The sequence below is a fragment of the Sylvia atricapilla genome, chromosome 1 (genome assembly GCF_009819655.1).
Source record: "Sylvia atricapilla isolate bSylAtr1 chromosome 1, bSylAtr1.pri, whole genome shotgun sequence".
NCBI lineage: Eukaryota > Metazoa > Chordata > Aves > Passeriformes > Sylviidae > Sylvia > Sylvia atricapilla.
In genome coordinates, this window is record NC_089140.1 from 119434531 (window position 1) to 119449940 (window position 15410).

A 15410-nucleotide genomic window follows, 5' to 3' on the forward strand; every position below is an offset into this window, starting at 1 on the left:
CAAGTGGGTTTAAAAACCTCCATATTCATTTATCTGGAAAATACCCTCTCAGCCTTCTTGAGAACCAAAGAAGGTGTCCTCAAAAGGGCACTCTTTGGCAGAATACACCTCCAGCAAAAGAGAAGGTTATTTATGGAGTTCCTGTGTCAAGCTATCTTCCTGACAGGAAAGGTCAGCCTCCTCGTGTCTCAAACAAGCATGGCAGACATTCTTACTTCAGTCAGTCTATCATCATGAGGAAATCAAGCTCAACTCCACTGAAACTTTTTTATTGTTGATGAAACAGGTTTAAATAGCATCTGGTCTAAAACCTAAAAATAATGCTTGTTATCTGAAGATTGCCTCTTGAGAATTAAGCATCTCAGGGGCAGGGCTCATATCCCATAGTAGGACAACTGCACATTAATAGAACACTTTCTGTTCCTAATGCCATCCCAGAGTAGGTGGCCATTGCAAAGTTTCTCCAGTTTGACTTGTCTTGAGTTTGTGAGTTCTAAAATTTGATTTTAAGATCAACTTGAGCCCATTTAAGATGAGATTGTCTCTGAAGGAAGATGAATCTTATTTTACCTATCCCTTGGCTCAATGATTCTGTGCTTTTTCTTGTGTCAGCACTAGTATTTTTGTAGCTTCATGGTCTGATTAAACCTGAGTAAAATTTAGCCACTCAAAAAACCACCGAAGTGGTTGGTTAATGTTTACGGAAAGGAGTCAGCAAGAACAAGAGCCGTGTGAGCAGAGAGAAAGAAAAGGATGGATTTTTCCTTCCAGAGGTTTTTGCCGGATGTGAACTTGTCCTTGGAAGCTGCATCACCTGCAGCTGTAGTATAGCTCCTAGCCACCTCCGTGGGGCCAATTGTTGGAGTGTCAAACAACAGCCCTTACCACAGTTCTTCTGCAAATTCTGATTTTTCAGTGACTCTCTGATAGGATGCAGTTTGAAGAAAATGTTAGAAAGGCCTTGGATTTATTAAAGTGCAGATTAAAAACAAGTTTCGAAACTAGTTGCAAAATGGCATTTCTGTCCTTTTATTAGAACTATGTGTACAGCCTTGGGAAGAGAATGAGCCAACTATAAAAAATATGCTGAATCCCTTAGGATAATACAGGAGAAAGAACAGCTCTGCCTTTTACATTAGTCTAACCAAAACCAGTTTTACCTTCCTACTCATTGATACCAGAATGAAGAGGGAAAATATTTATCCCTCCCTTCAACCGAATATGGAATTCAAATAAAAACAAAGTAAACCAGCCAGGCAAATAGCACAGCTTCCTGCTCCAGTCCCTCTAAAATTCAACTTTACTGACATGAGCTTGGAAAAGATTCAGTGCCCTAAATTACCACTGAGAGTAAATAATAATTACATTTGCCATGACAGGAGATTTTGGGTAAGAGACAGCCTAAGGACAGCAGATGAGACTCTCTGTTAGGAGTTTTCCTTTGCTGCCATAGAAGGTTTTGTATGGACAGGGAGAGCCAAAGCAGGCCTGAAGGGGTACTCAGGCCCATGGTGGCATCAGAAGCAGAAAATGCTTTTCCAGACGGAATTCCATTCTGTCTCTTTCAGTCCTGACTCTTTCTTCTCCCCTGTGTCCCTTGCCCTTTAGTGCTCACAGTCTGGGAAGTGCCATGGGACTGTCTAAGGAGAGAGAGGGAATGTGGCTGCTGTGCTAAAGGGCAGTGGAGGAGAGTGGTGGGTACTGTGAGAGAAAAGGGGAAGCCATGGGGATGAAGAGCAAGATCCTCCTGTGCCACAGTTTAAGAGAAAATACAGAGAGGAACAGAGCAGCAAAAGGGTCAGGAATCTCTCTTCTGACACACAGCCTTTCAGAAATGACACATCCAGCAGGCCCTGCAGCCCAATGTTGTTTTTTTTTTCAAATTCTGACTTTTATGAAAACCTCCTTGCAGTGGCTCAAGGATGGATGTTCCCCTAGGACCTTTTCCTAGCCCCTCCAAACCTTTACTCTTTCTTTAGAGACCCTTTAACTCCCTGCCAATCAGCTTGAATGCCCTCAGCCTCTTTTGCTTTCTGAAATTTGACTAATACCTTCTTGTTCTACAAGGTACCATGCCTTTTTCCTTTCTTCCTCCCCCAAATCCTTCTGCCACTGCTACAGTACTGAATTTTGCCTATCCTTTGGAGAACATAAGAAAAATTAGTTGATGCAGTTGAAAAACCTGCTGTGCATTGGAACCCTTAGATGGTACCACTCACTCTGCCCAAACCAGCTCTGCCTGGAAAGAAATGAGAACTCCATTAGCACTGAACATCCTCAGCAACACCAAGAGAGAACCTACACCTGTTACTGGGATTTTTTTATACATCTTGAATGATAGTTCTGACCCGCAAAGTAATCATAATGTCTTCCAGCAGCTCACCACCCCACATTAACTCTTCTCTCTTGGCCCTTCTCAATATTACATTTCAGTTTTCACTGAGTCCTCACCTTTTCAGTTTTCTCTACAATTCTTTTTTTTTTCTAAATTTTTTTACTGACACAGGATGTGAGGCATAGATGTTTTCAGGAGGTGAATTTGAGGTTTTGGCAGTAGAGTGAGGAACTTATGGGATTTTGGCACCTACAAAAAGAATGGCAAGTGGCTTGGGTTGGTGGGATAGGCATGGTAACTTTCCTTCTTTTTTCCTTCTTTTTCCCCTTATTTTTTCTTAGAGTAGCTACATTTGAATTGTTATCCATAGGTCATGTTTCTAAATATATTGGTTTATTATGGTTTTACTTTGCTTTCAATCTGTGACATCCCTAATTTAGTCCCAGTAACAAAACTTTAGTAAATTTAGCATGTGTAAATGTATGTATGTTTTATATACATATATATTTGATTCTAACAACCAACATTAGCTATACATGTCTACACATACTCTTTTATGGATGGGTATTGGCATTTAAGTCACGCCCGTGTAGCATAGCTACACCTAAGACAACTCTAAGAAAACTTGACTCCAGCAAATGTATTCTCCATGCAATGAATATTGCTTTATCATTCTTTTGGTGACATAAAACTCCATTATGACTTTGGTACATACTTACTTTAGGTGTTATGACTATGTCATGATTTATGATCAAGAGAACCTTGAATCAATCTGCCAGCTGCATTATGGCTGCATTGTCCTACCTGTTTATTTCTATGTCCTTACATAAAATGCCAATTTCTTTGAGGTTAATTGTCTTAGCAGGTGTAACTCTGAAGTTAATTATATGTGAGGCAAGCTAAACATATTGGCCTCTTTTCTCAGTGAGAACAGAGGAAGTGAGACTGAAAAGTCCCTTCTACTATACAAAAATGTCTGTACACAGAGGTATAGCTGGCTCTGCAACATATCTGCTCTTTCTGCTCCCAAATAGTCTTATCATTGTGTCTAAGATGAGATCACAAAAGGGTTAAATGGAATGTTTTCCTAAATTGTTATGGGATTTGTTGTTATAAAAATAAAAGGGCTACAGGGGCTGTTGCTTACTTGACTCTCTAGGAAAAAATGAATCTGTATGTTAAACTATGTGTATTCCCACGCTCTGTCCAGAACAACATCATGAACATAGTTGTTTTTTTAGGCAAGTGGTACCTTGATTATGTGCAATATTAGAAGCATATTCAGAGGGGGAAGAGTAATATTAAACCTTCATAATTAAAGTTTTCCTGATTTTGGTGAGTTTTACGTTGAGTCATTGAAATAGTTCATTCTCTGTTTTTGCAATTTTTTCAGGCTGAAAATTTTAAGTAGGAGCAAAGATGATAATTGTGTAAGAGTGAGATGACCACTGGTCCTCACTTTATTAATAATTAACATTTAAAGCTATGAAACATTCTGGCTTCTAAATTTTTGGCATTTTTTCAATTTTTGTTAAGTATTGGATGGTTTACCTCAAATTTTTTCAGTAATGAAATTGAACTCTGTCCAAAAACGTGAAGTCGGCACAAGTTCTGAGAGCACGTTGCTCTCTGAGTTCTCACACTTTTAAAGCCTTATAGACTCCAAATATACTCTCTCCTTGGTGTGTTCACTACTGCTGAGAATGTGATCACCTACCTTGTGCAGACTGGTTAAATATCTTGATTTTCCTGCCTGTATTTGCCCCTATTTTCCAGCTGTCTGGTGTGTTGAACTCTTCCCAGACTCAGTGATCACTTGTTTACTGTGCTGGAGTTGAAACTCTTGGCCAGCTGGCAGCTGAGAAGGGAAGAACCACAGCTTCTCTTGGTGCATTAAGTCGTCATATTAGGCTCTAGCTTGGAAAAACTTTTGCTGGCTTTGTTTTCTTTTTCCCTAAGAATGACATGACAAATATACCGGGTTTTCATTTGTTGGGTTTTTTTCATCTTCTTTATTTAATTCTGGGATAATAATAAAAGAAAAGTTTAGCTATGACAAATCTAATCAGCCCTTCTGCTAGGGTAAGACACGTGCCTTTTTATTGCAGGGATCTTGTTTGGTAGTGAATTACTATGCAACCACTAATGAGGGAGTTACCTTAGAAGAAATGGTAACCAAAAAGCATAAGTGTTTAGAGAGGGGGTGTAAGTGAAGAAACACAAATTTGAGACTGACAATTATTTCAACCATTAATCTTCTTCTGGAGGCAAGTGATAGTGATGACAAGAATCTGACAAATTGTAAAGCCCAGTGATGAATTGAGTCAATTATGATCTTTTGTCTGGCTCACCTGCACTCTATCCTCTCTTCTGGTTACCCCTCAGGGGAACTATTTTTAGTATTGCAAACCTAAGACAAATTGTAGCTGGGCATAACTTCCATACCATCTGATTCCATTCCAGAGAAGATGGAGCAGGGCAGAAGAGCTTCCTTAAAAAGTTGAAGAAGTCTAGACTCCTCCATTCCACAATAACTATGCATAGGCGGGTAATCCTGATTCTGGAACTATGCCCTTAATGCATTTTCTAAAGCAGTCTTTTTGTAGCTAGCACATGTATGATTTCATACATGAAAGAGAGTACAAGTATAGGCCCATGAAAATATAGAAATTGTTCTGATACCCAGATTAACATTCACGCTTCTAGGATACAGAATTCTACATTTTTGTGTGTGCTGTATGTAACTCACAAAACTTCTCAATATTTTTTGTACATTAACTCCAATAGTTTTTTGCACAGAATAATCACTGTTGGAATATTCTGTTAAGGTGAATGGCTTTGAGCAGGGGCAGTGAGAAGAAAGCTACGCAGCAGGTATATGGTTGCATGTCCTAAATATTATTTATTTCTTCTTTCTTCTGGCCAGGGTTTTGATCTTTACCAATGCCACTCAAAGGTCTCCAAGTTAGATTCTTGATGAGTTCTCAAGATGAGTTATGAGAGGCCACTGAAGCAATTTAGATGATTGTAGTGAAGGGGTACCTGACTCCTGAGTCTTGCACTGTGCTGGGCTTTCAGCATGGACGAAACACTTTTTAAAAACCATGTGTTTCTGGAATTCAGGTGACTCCGGGTTAAGAAACATTTAAGCAGAGTTTTGCACAGAGTATTGTTTGGGATTTAGCTCACAAATTTTACATAAGCCTATGTCTGACTTTGGAATGCCAACATATAGAGAAAAAGAAAAGGAGCTGCTGGCTTCACTACCAGCTGCTGTATACTCAATACTTTCGATCAGACCCTTTTTACCAAGATTCCTGAACATGGATTTATGAGCCAACCTCTAAAAATCTTGGCTGAAGTTCTTAAAAGGAATTAATCTCTCTTATACTACCCTCCATGAGGCCCTCAAACTGGCAATGGTTAATTTTTTTAAGAAAGAAAGAGCAGGTATGCCGCACTAAGTCATAGGTATACTAGGCTTGGCACCCTCCAGTAATGAAAAATAGTAGGTGATTGGGGCAAAGTGTAGGAATAAGACAAGCACAGAATATTTGTCCAGGATCCACTCCAGGTGATTCAGGGATTCTCTGTACCAGAAGCTATATATTTGTGTTTAATTGCTGTGAGTAATTTTTTTCTCCATGAACTTGTCCAAACCATTGAATACATGTAATTTTTATCCCCACTACCTCCTGCAGCAAGTAGCTCCAAGGCTTCACTGTGCTCCGCATGAAGAAGCATATCTTTCTGTACTTCTTGGAACCTGTTATTTTCTGGAATCTTTATAAATAAAAATTGTTTTTTAATTATTTAGCTTTTCTTTGCAATTCAGAATATTTGCACAGAAATATTTTATTAGTTAATACAGTTGAAAAACCTGTATTAACTAATACAGGTTTTTTTATTATATCTCATTATCGATGAGATATCATTGAAACTCAACAGGAGCATGAGTATATTTCAAGCTAGAATTTAACAGTAAACTTGTCTGTGAATTTATAGTCATGTTCTAGAACCTCTTTTGGTTCCTATATAACTCTTCAAAAATAATTGAATCCAGGGTGCACGTAAAATGATTCAAGGAAATAAAAAGTCATCTTCCATTCATATTGGCAGGAGAGATAGACTGAGGTTGCTGCAGGAATCAGGAAAAAATCCCTTTAATTACTTTTGAGAGCTGAAAATGCCAGTGTTGAGAATTACATGAGATTCTTGAGCAGAGGTGCATGTGTGTGATTATGTGCTTATATGATTATGTGCAGTGATTATTCACACTGACACACAAAATTGCCAAGGCTGTTTGTGCTGGAGAAAAGGTGGTGGGATAAAGTCTAGGCAACACAGACAGAACCTCAGTACCCTGGCTTAAAGATGCTGTTGGCTACCATGGAAACCAACTGGAACTATTATGTGAGGGACATGTTATCTGTGGGAACAAAACAGGAGTGACTATTTCTCAGTATCACAATTACCTACAATTAATCATGCATATTAGGATTGTCTTGAGTTATTTGCATAAAGCATTATTCACTTTGCTAAAAGTCTTATGTGAGTGGGGGCAGCCTGACCTTAGCAAGAGTTCAAGGGTTTGACAGTCAACTTGAGAACCTGTTTTATGATGCATAATTTTAACAGCATTTCGGGTATGGCTCCTCCAGTGCAGCTTTCATTTCAGCCTTTAAAACCTAAACTCTTTGCAGATGGCAGTGTGCATAGAGAAGTGGTGGAAAAGTCTGTTATAAGCTGTTACAGAAAACTAAATCTGGCTGTAGTCACACAAGTAGCAGTTAAATTATCCCGCAACATCAGCAGTAGCTTTTAAGTGCAAACATGATCATGCGTGATGTTCGAGGGCTATTGCTAACGTTGGTTATAAAGATGAAAATTGGTATTTCGAGTCATTGCAGAATCTTTGAAGAGAAATGTTGGTGTGGGTGTGTGTCTGCATTCAAAACACTAAATTAGAGGACCTTTTAAAGATCTCAATTGTACAGTATTGTGACTTGACAGGCATCAGCAGAGGCATCCCTGATTTACACAGCATAAAAACCCTTGAGATCTGGGCCTGTTTGTCACACAGATACTCAGTAACTTGCTTATGTATAAATATACTAAGATATAATGCACAACATTGGGTAAGCATATACACATTGAAACATAAAATAATTGTATGCACATAACTGTCATTCATGTTGGTTAGAGGCTGAACTCTGCTGAATTTGCCTCTCATCTGACCAACAAAAAATAGACCATCTGTGAAGTGAGCTGCATTTTAGAAAATAAGTCAGTACACAGGATGATGCAGCACAATTTGAGGGGCTTTTTGATACTGCACATCTTTGATCACTATAAATTTTTAATGCAGTTACTATACAATACTGGTAAGAAGTACGGCTAAAGAAAATGCAAATGATCTCAATAAAGTCTCCTGGGCTTTTTGAGTATGTAAGGTTATCCAGCCTGTTTACAGACCACAGTCTGCTAGAATGAAACAAAATCAAACCAAACCCTTGCCCTGAAGATATAATTGGCAACATTAGGAATCTTACAATACCCCAGGGACAGTAGTTGCATCTCTACTTCACCACATATTATTGTTGAAAATATTATTCAGCTGTTTATTTATCTGGAATTAGCAGATTAGGGAGTAGTGTTTTAGTGGATACCAAACATCTGTGATAGCAGTTTCACAGTAATAGGATGAAACAGACACTGTATCATCACTTTGGAGAAGAATTTAGTCAAATACAGTTGTGACTACAGTTTCTTCTTTTTCCTTTCTTTTCCAGGCCAGCTTTGCTAACAGCTATCTGGGCTCAGACCCCAGCTCTTGAATCTCACATTTTATTAAGTATTCACTTTGCCACTAGTCTTTGAGAAACAGGCTTGTGTAAGGTATTAAAGAATGAGTAAGCCAAATCAACATTTCAAGACTCTCATATGGCTTTCATATAGCTGGGCAGAGTGTGTCTTTTCACAATTGCAAACCTTTCTTCAAGTTGGATGTTAACACTTTCAGAGTAACTTTTAATGCCAAAACAACGTCCTTCCCTTTCAGTTCAAAGAAAACACAGCATCTGTCATAATGTGAAATGTAGATTTAATGCAAGTGTCAAGTCAGGCACTTGGTAATGAGGTAAAAACCCTTGAGATTTTAAGTCTCTCTTCCACGCTATCCTATTACAGGGAGGGGAAAGAACTGTTTCTTTGGCACTTAGCAGCTTTTCTGTGTCCCTTATCTATCCTTCCCGGACATCTTCTGTAAATTAGTGGATTTTTCCTGGCAGTGTCCGTGAGGGGGAGGAAGATGTGATAATGTTTGCTTTGTGGCGAGGGAAACTGAGGTACAGACTAGACGCAGTCCAGACTTGCCGCGGCGCTGCCCGGAGCCCCGGCCCCGGCAGGGGGGTGACGGGTCCCCAAGGGAAGGGCAGCGCTCCCGAAGCTGCGGCCGCATCCCGCAGGACACTGCGGGGCGGTGGCGGAAGCGGGTGGGAAGGGGGGAGCAACAGGCTGGTGGCAGCTTCCCGGCCCGGGGGCGGCAGCCGGGGCCGGAGCGGGGCCGGAGCTGTCAGAGCAGCGCCGCGGGCGCGGAGCGGGGGCCGCAGCAGCCGCGGGCGGGCGAGCGGCGTGTGCCGCTGGGCCACCGAGCGCTGAGCGCGCCGGGGAGCAGAGGCGGCGCCCCGCGTCCCGGGAGGCGCGGGCTCGGGGCAAGGACTCGCAGATGTCTGTGTGCAGAGGCAGAAATATTTGCTCTTCGGATGTCCCCTCTTCTCCCCGCTTCGCCCCTCGCCCCGGTTTTCCTCTAGCCTCTCTCCGCCGTTCTCCCAGGAAGGCTGGAAGCAGCCACGGGGTAACCGCGGCACGGTAAGGAGTTGGGATTTCGGGATGCAGATGTCACATCGCCGTGCAAACGATTCCCGCAGTAGCACTTTATCAGGATTTCAAACTGCATCCTTTATCTCTTTTAGAAAGGCGTCTCTCGGAGGAGATTGCCCTCAATAGACCCGCCATAAAAAAAAAAAAAAAATACATTTTAGTGTTGCTCTTGTGCGTCTGTGCATCCCACTGCGAAGGGGTTCCAGCGGTCCCTTGGGAATACAAGGAGTTGTGAGAAGTTACACAACTGGCCACCAGACTAATCCACTCCCTCTACCTTCCCGCGAGTACCTCCCCCTTCTGCTCTTTTTTTCAATAGCAGCCCTTTCTCAAAATCTCAGGTTACTTTGCTAAAGAGTTCTCAGCCTTATAGTTTCTGCCCTTGTCTCTGCCTCCAGCTCCTTAAGAGCCACCCAACCCCAGCGATTGGATTGGGCAGCCCGTCTTGACACACCACTGTGCTGAGTGCTTGAGGACGTGTTTCAACAGATGGTTGGGGTTAGTGTGTGTCATCACACTCGAGTGGGGATTAGGGGAGAGAGGCAGCCTCGCTGGAGCTGTGTGGTCTTCCCCAAGTGTGAGCTGCAAGCGAAAGAAGAAATACCTAGCTCTGGGGGAGAGACGGGAAGAATCGTTTCCAGCAGCTCAGAGGGAAAAATAAAACCCCACACTTTGTTCAGGTAAAGTAAAAGGCACCTCATGCCTCTCTCTCTCTCTCTCTCTCTCTCTCTCTCCCTCTCTCTCTCTCTCTCCTTTTTTTCTTCACGGTTTTCAGAGGAATGCTAGCACAGCACACTTGTCAAAGCCAGTTGCTGCTGCCTTATCAATGCTGCTATTGTACGGCTGACAGATAACAGCGAGCACAGCCTGATGCTTGGCTGTCTTCATAGAGCTAACGCTCTTAACGCCGCTAAGGTCACGCTTTCCGAGGTGTAGATTGGAAAATCTCCCCTGGAGCGGTGTATCCCAGCCCTGCGGGTGCCTCCTCTGCTCCCCCCGCAGGCACGGCTCCGCGCTCGGCGCACACGTGTGTGCCCGGAGCGGTGCGGGGGAAGCGGCAGCCGGGCACGGGTGGGACCCGCTGAGTCCGCGGGTGCAAACGCCTCCGTGCTCCAGCCGAGCCGTGGAAACTGCCTGCAAGGGCGGGAGAAAGAGCCGCGGCAGAGTATTTCCCTAGGTTGTGAGCAGGATGCTTCAGCGGCGTGCAGCCTGTCTGGGGCTCAGCTGGGAGGCAAACCAGACTGTTTTGAAAGTGCGTTTGAGATGTCTGTAAAGTTTGAAGACTCCTTTATAGAGACCTGCCTGGGCTCCTCATAATAGGCATCGAGATGGTTTGGCTTACACACGGGCATAAAGTTAAGAGAAAATCAGGAAAGTGGGGAAAGGCAGCGTACAATGTAATGCTGCTCTTGCAGCTGCAGCAGAGCAGATGGATGTAATTCATTTGCAGATCTGTTTGTGAAAGTTTTACAAGTCATTGAAAACTAAGTAGCATCACTATAATGGATCATTAAAGACTCGCTATATTTATAGGTTCTAAACTAGCGATCTGAAGTGTTAATTGGAAGTAGGCAAAAATTTATGTTTAGGAAGGAAGAGGGGCAGAAATATAATTAGAAATTAGTTATGGAAGTACTCTGCTATCATTTTCATTTAATTCCGCTATTAAGTTCATTGATGTCTGGAGTGTGGGAAGCCCAGCAAATTAACTAAATCAGAAATGTTATCACTAATTACAGTATATTAGCTTATCAGAAAAGATGTATTCATTGTTTTATTCTAAATGATCTAGATGGAGAAATTAGAGGATGGATTTTCTTTCCTTTTATTTGGTCCGGGGGTGTTCAGTTTAAAATTTGCTGTATGTATATGCTGTTTTTCTGTGCAGAGTAACAAAATTATTTGCTCCTTTTTGCACCATAACAGATCTTCACAGTAACTGTCACATAGCTCTGGTGCTTATGAATTATTGGCCTCCTACTTGCGAAAGAAATCTAACACTGTCCTCACCACTTACAGGTGAGATATTCTATATATAATACTGTATATAATGTGCTCTGAAATAAGATCCATTTAGTAGGCTGAGCAAGGGGATTTATAGCTGGTGCTTTGTGATTTCGGTATTCAACTGTATAATGATGCCTATAAACCCATGTTTCATGTTGCACATGTATTTTTGCCTCAAACCAACTTTTATGTTAACTTTTTGTCCTTGAACAGACTATTTGGCCTCTTTACAGGTTGTTCTCAGCTTGTATTTTGAAACACACTCTTTAGTATGAATATGTCCTCAGAAGTCATCCACAGCAATTTGAAACAGAGAATTAGCTAAAGCCCCCAAATCACTGCACAACCAGACCAAGATTTATGTGAATAAATTTGACCATTTGGGGTTTTTCTCTCAGTCTACACTTTCTCATTGTGAAAAGTGATGGAAACTTTTACAAGCTTCAAATGAAAAACAAAACCAAAGGAAAACCTCATTATAGCTCTACGTTAAAATCTTGTATATTGGATTTCTCCTCTTTCTCCCAGTGTGTCCTGTGAGAAGCTCAATGCACCAGTTCAGCACACAGATTTTCAGCAAAGCTAAGATGCAGCACTGTGAGCTGCAGAGCCTGCTGCTGTCACTGCCTAACTGAAACCTATCCTGCTTTGTGGGTATCACTGGATCACAGATCAGATGATCTACAAGAAACCATGCTTTTTTAAAGAAAGGGCATATAGCTAATTACACATGCCCAACTTGGTATTGTTTTACTAAGGAAAAAAAAAAAAAAACAAAAAAAAACACAAAGCAAACTAGTTTCTCTAGCACTGCCAGAAAATCTTGCTGAAAAACTAGGAACAGCAAATCATGTTTTTCCTTCCTTTATAATGATGGGGCTGTTTAAAAGACAATGCCCACGGGGCAGTCCAGCTTCTTGTCAAAATGTAATCTAGTGTTCCAGATGGTAAACATTCAAAGACATATTTATGGTGACTTCTACATACCTTCCTTTGACATTGGCGTTTTTTTTTTTCCTGAGAGCACTTGTGCTGGGTACACACATGAAGTTCCCATTAGCATCCTAGCAGCTGTAAAAGTGTTCAGAGCTCACAAAGATGTTCCTCACACTGAGATAAACATAATCTTAGGAAAAGATCTGAGACAGTACAAGTTCCATGATATGCTCAAGGTAAAAAATTCCAGAGGTACAAAAAAATCCATAAACTGCTGCATGAAAGCTGTAACACATTTTTGTTGCGGCTAATTCATCTTCGCTTGATATGGAATGCTGAACATACCAGGCATGTCTGTACTATCAACTCTGTTTGTGATGTGAGGCAACCTGCACTGCACAAAAGCTGGTGTGTTTCTTTTTCCCCCAGCTAGTGAAGATTAGGTGGGATACTTATTGTCTTCTTAGAGTTTTCAACATGTCACCCTGTTTTTTGGGTTTTTTTCTCACACTGCTCTGAGCAGTTCGAGCACAAAAAAATGTTTTCCAGCCAGAATGTGTTCTGCCCTGAATTGTCTTAATTATGTGTCAGTTTATTGCTTGTCAGGGGCTTCCTCTTCTTAGCACTTTATAATCGAGGTGGGTGAGCTTGTTACATCACAATATACAACTTCAGTTTTTGCTTCTTGGCATGTCTCCTTGGCCTTTCATTGATTTTTGTCTCTGTTTCAGAGGAAAAAAATTAATTATGATTGCTGTAATTTACATTGAAAAAAAAAAAAAAACCCTTGGTGAGTTTCCAAATGGCATGTAAATGCACCTTCAAAAAGTAGGCTAAATTAGAGGTCGTTAGGAAAAAAATGCATGTAGAAACCCAGAAGTATCCTAGAGATTGCAAGTAACAGTGTGAAAATTATTTTAACCACTCTTATTCCAGTCAGGAACTCATAAAAACTGCTTATTTAAAATGTTGTGTTGCTGGGGACATTGTTCCTAAATGTGCAAGCCATTATAAAATCCACACTTCGATGGATGTTAGACAGCTATGGAAAAAAATATTTTGAAATATTTGCAAATTCTGTTCTGGCTAGAAACACTTTATTGCAGACTATTTTGACAGTTTGCGTTTTTTGTTTTTTTTTATCTAGCTTTGTTTAACCTACATCCTGCACTTGATATTATATATATATATATATATGTGTGTGTGTGTGGCTAAATGTTCATGCAGGATCAGGAGTCTGAGCCTTATGTAATGTCAGGGCCCATTCTCACACTGATGAGGCAGGACACTTGTTGCAGATGTCATGGGAGTCATGGGTTCCATGATTTCCTTGGCTTTAGAAAGAGCTTTGGGGGATTTGTGTTTGAGTGGGAAGGCAGACTGATGTGATAACAATTGAGAAAGCTCCTTTCTGAGCGCCTTGAGAGCTGCAGTGTTCAACAGAGAGCAAGGGTCCCGTGACAACTCTGCGGTGACACAGAAAGAATCCAATTAGTGGCCACTCCTGCTGTTGATACTAGATCTCTCCTAAAACATTTCCACCATTACCACCCCCATTGTAATCCCATCCACGACACTGATAATGGGATCAAGAGTGTCTTTTCAGAATGCCTGTTTAAATTTGAACTGCCATCTTTGGAGATTTTGAGGATATTAAATCAGAAGGCACTGAATGGCACAGCTCACAAGAGAGCTCTGTGACACCCGTAAGACACAGTTGCCTCCCTCACACTACAGTTTCCTAACACCTCCATCACAGGTAGAGCTGCACTAGGTGTTCTACAGATGAAGTAGAGGTGAAGTATGTACATAGTGAACAATCCATTGAGTTGTGGCTGTCCCTGCCCTGCAGTTACCTGTAGACCTTATCCCTGAGCAGTTTGCCATGCGTAGAAAGCAGCAGTGGAAGGGAGTGGGAGAGTGTACAGTCCCCTGTGCTGTGCCCTAGCAGTGGCAGCAAGTTCATTCTGCTTCTGCCTTTAACAAGCCTTAAGCCATCACTCTGCCTTTCCAGCTGCATCAGCAGTGTCATATTCTCTCCAGCCCCTCTCGGATTTTTTTTGTCTTTCACTTTTCTTGCTCCAACACTAATTCATCATTACCATATGATCAGAGTGCAGTAAATCCATTGGTATTCTTACCAAGAAGGGCAAGTTCAATGCTGTCATGTGCTTGGAGAGGACGCTGTAAAGTGGAAAGGCTCAAGGCTCTAAGCAGTGTCACCTCAGAATGCAGCACAGCAATTAATGAATTAATAGCCAAATCAGACTCTTTTTAGCTGAATTATTTTAGCATATTTCAGTTATGTCAGTAGACTGCTTTTGAGAGCCCCTGCAAGATCTTTGTCTAGCATTGCTTGTTCATACTCAAAAGTTAACTGGTGAGAATAATTCCATTTTAATTTTAAGTGTCTTTAGAATTTTTTTTCTGATAAAACTAATACTTGTTTCATCTTATGGTTTATGCAAGCAGCAGATTTAGTGCCAGTAATTTTCCCAGAACTTTAGTATCCATTTTCAGAATTTGCTGAAAAGGTTAGTAAGCCTTTGTTACTGTGTGCTCTATTAATCTGTTACTGTGTGCTCTGAACCTTCCCAGTAATAACCATCACTGGTGGTTTGGTTACACTGAAACATTTTTTGCAATAGTTGACCCTTACACCCAAGTTTTATCATGATTTCCTTTTTTTTTTTCTTTATTTCTTTCATAGCAAAAAATTAACTAGCAGTTAAATATAAGCTTGCATTGTAGTATTTATATCTGCAAATTTAGCAGTATTGCTGGAATATATACTGGCAGATTTCTAGATGTGGTACTGGGCTAGAGAAATCCAGGCTGTAGATCAGTGCTAGATTATTCGTAGAATACTTCATGGAATTTCTATATGGAGCAAAAGACGAGAAAGTCAATGATGTTGTATTCTAAAAAAAAAAAATCCTCTCCTGGTTTGAATGTAATTATGGCACTGCATACTGCCATTTCTCTATGATGTGACTCTAACCCATCTTAGCAAGGAGAGGAGCTGCTTGACAGCAGCTGTATTTTTGTGCTGCTTCACAGGAGGTGAACTCTGTTTGGAAAGCCCACAGACAAGATGGGGAAGCTTTTGGCACTAGAGTTCTGGAGAATAAATGTAACAGGGAGCTGAACACAGGGGATTGTTTTTCTCAAAGGCATCTATTAAAACTGAATAGTGGTCTGTTCCAGCATTGTAATTGCAATGTGCCAAGATGTTCGTTATTCTACCATG

At 41.1% G+C, this 15410-nt stretch overlaps 1 long non-coding RNA gene across 1 annotated transcript; it reads left to right on the forward strand.

The window, feature by feature from the left end:
• Positions 1-9663: 9663 nt before the first annotated feature.
• Positions 9664-11236, forward strand: LOC136370851 (uncharacterized). Its single transcript, XR_010745251.1, has 2 exons — positions 9664-9897; positions 11144-11236. It is a non-coding gene; the product is annotated as an uncharacterized lncRNA (long non-coding RNA).
• Positions 11237-15410: the final 4174 nt, after the last annotated feature.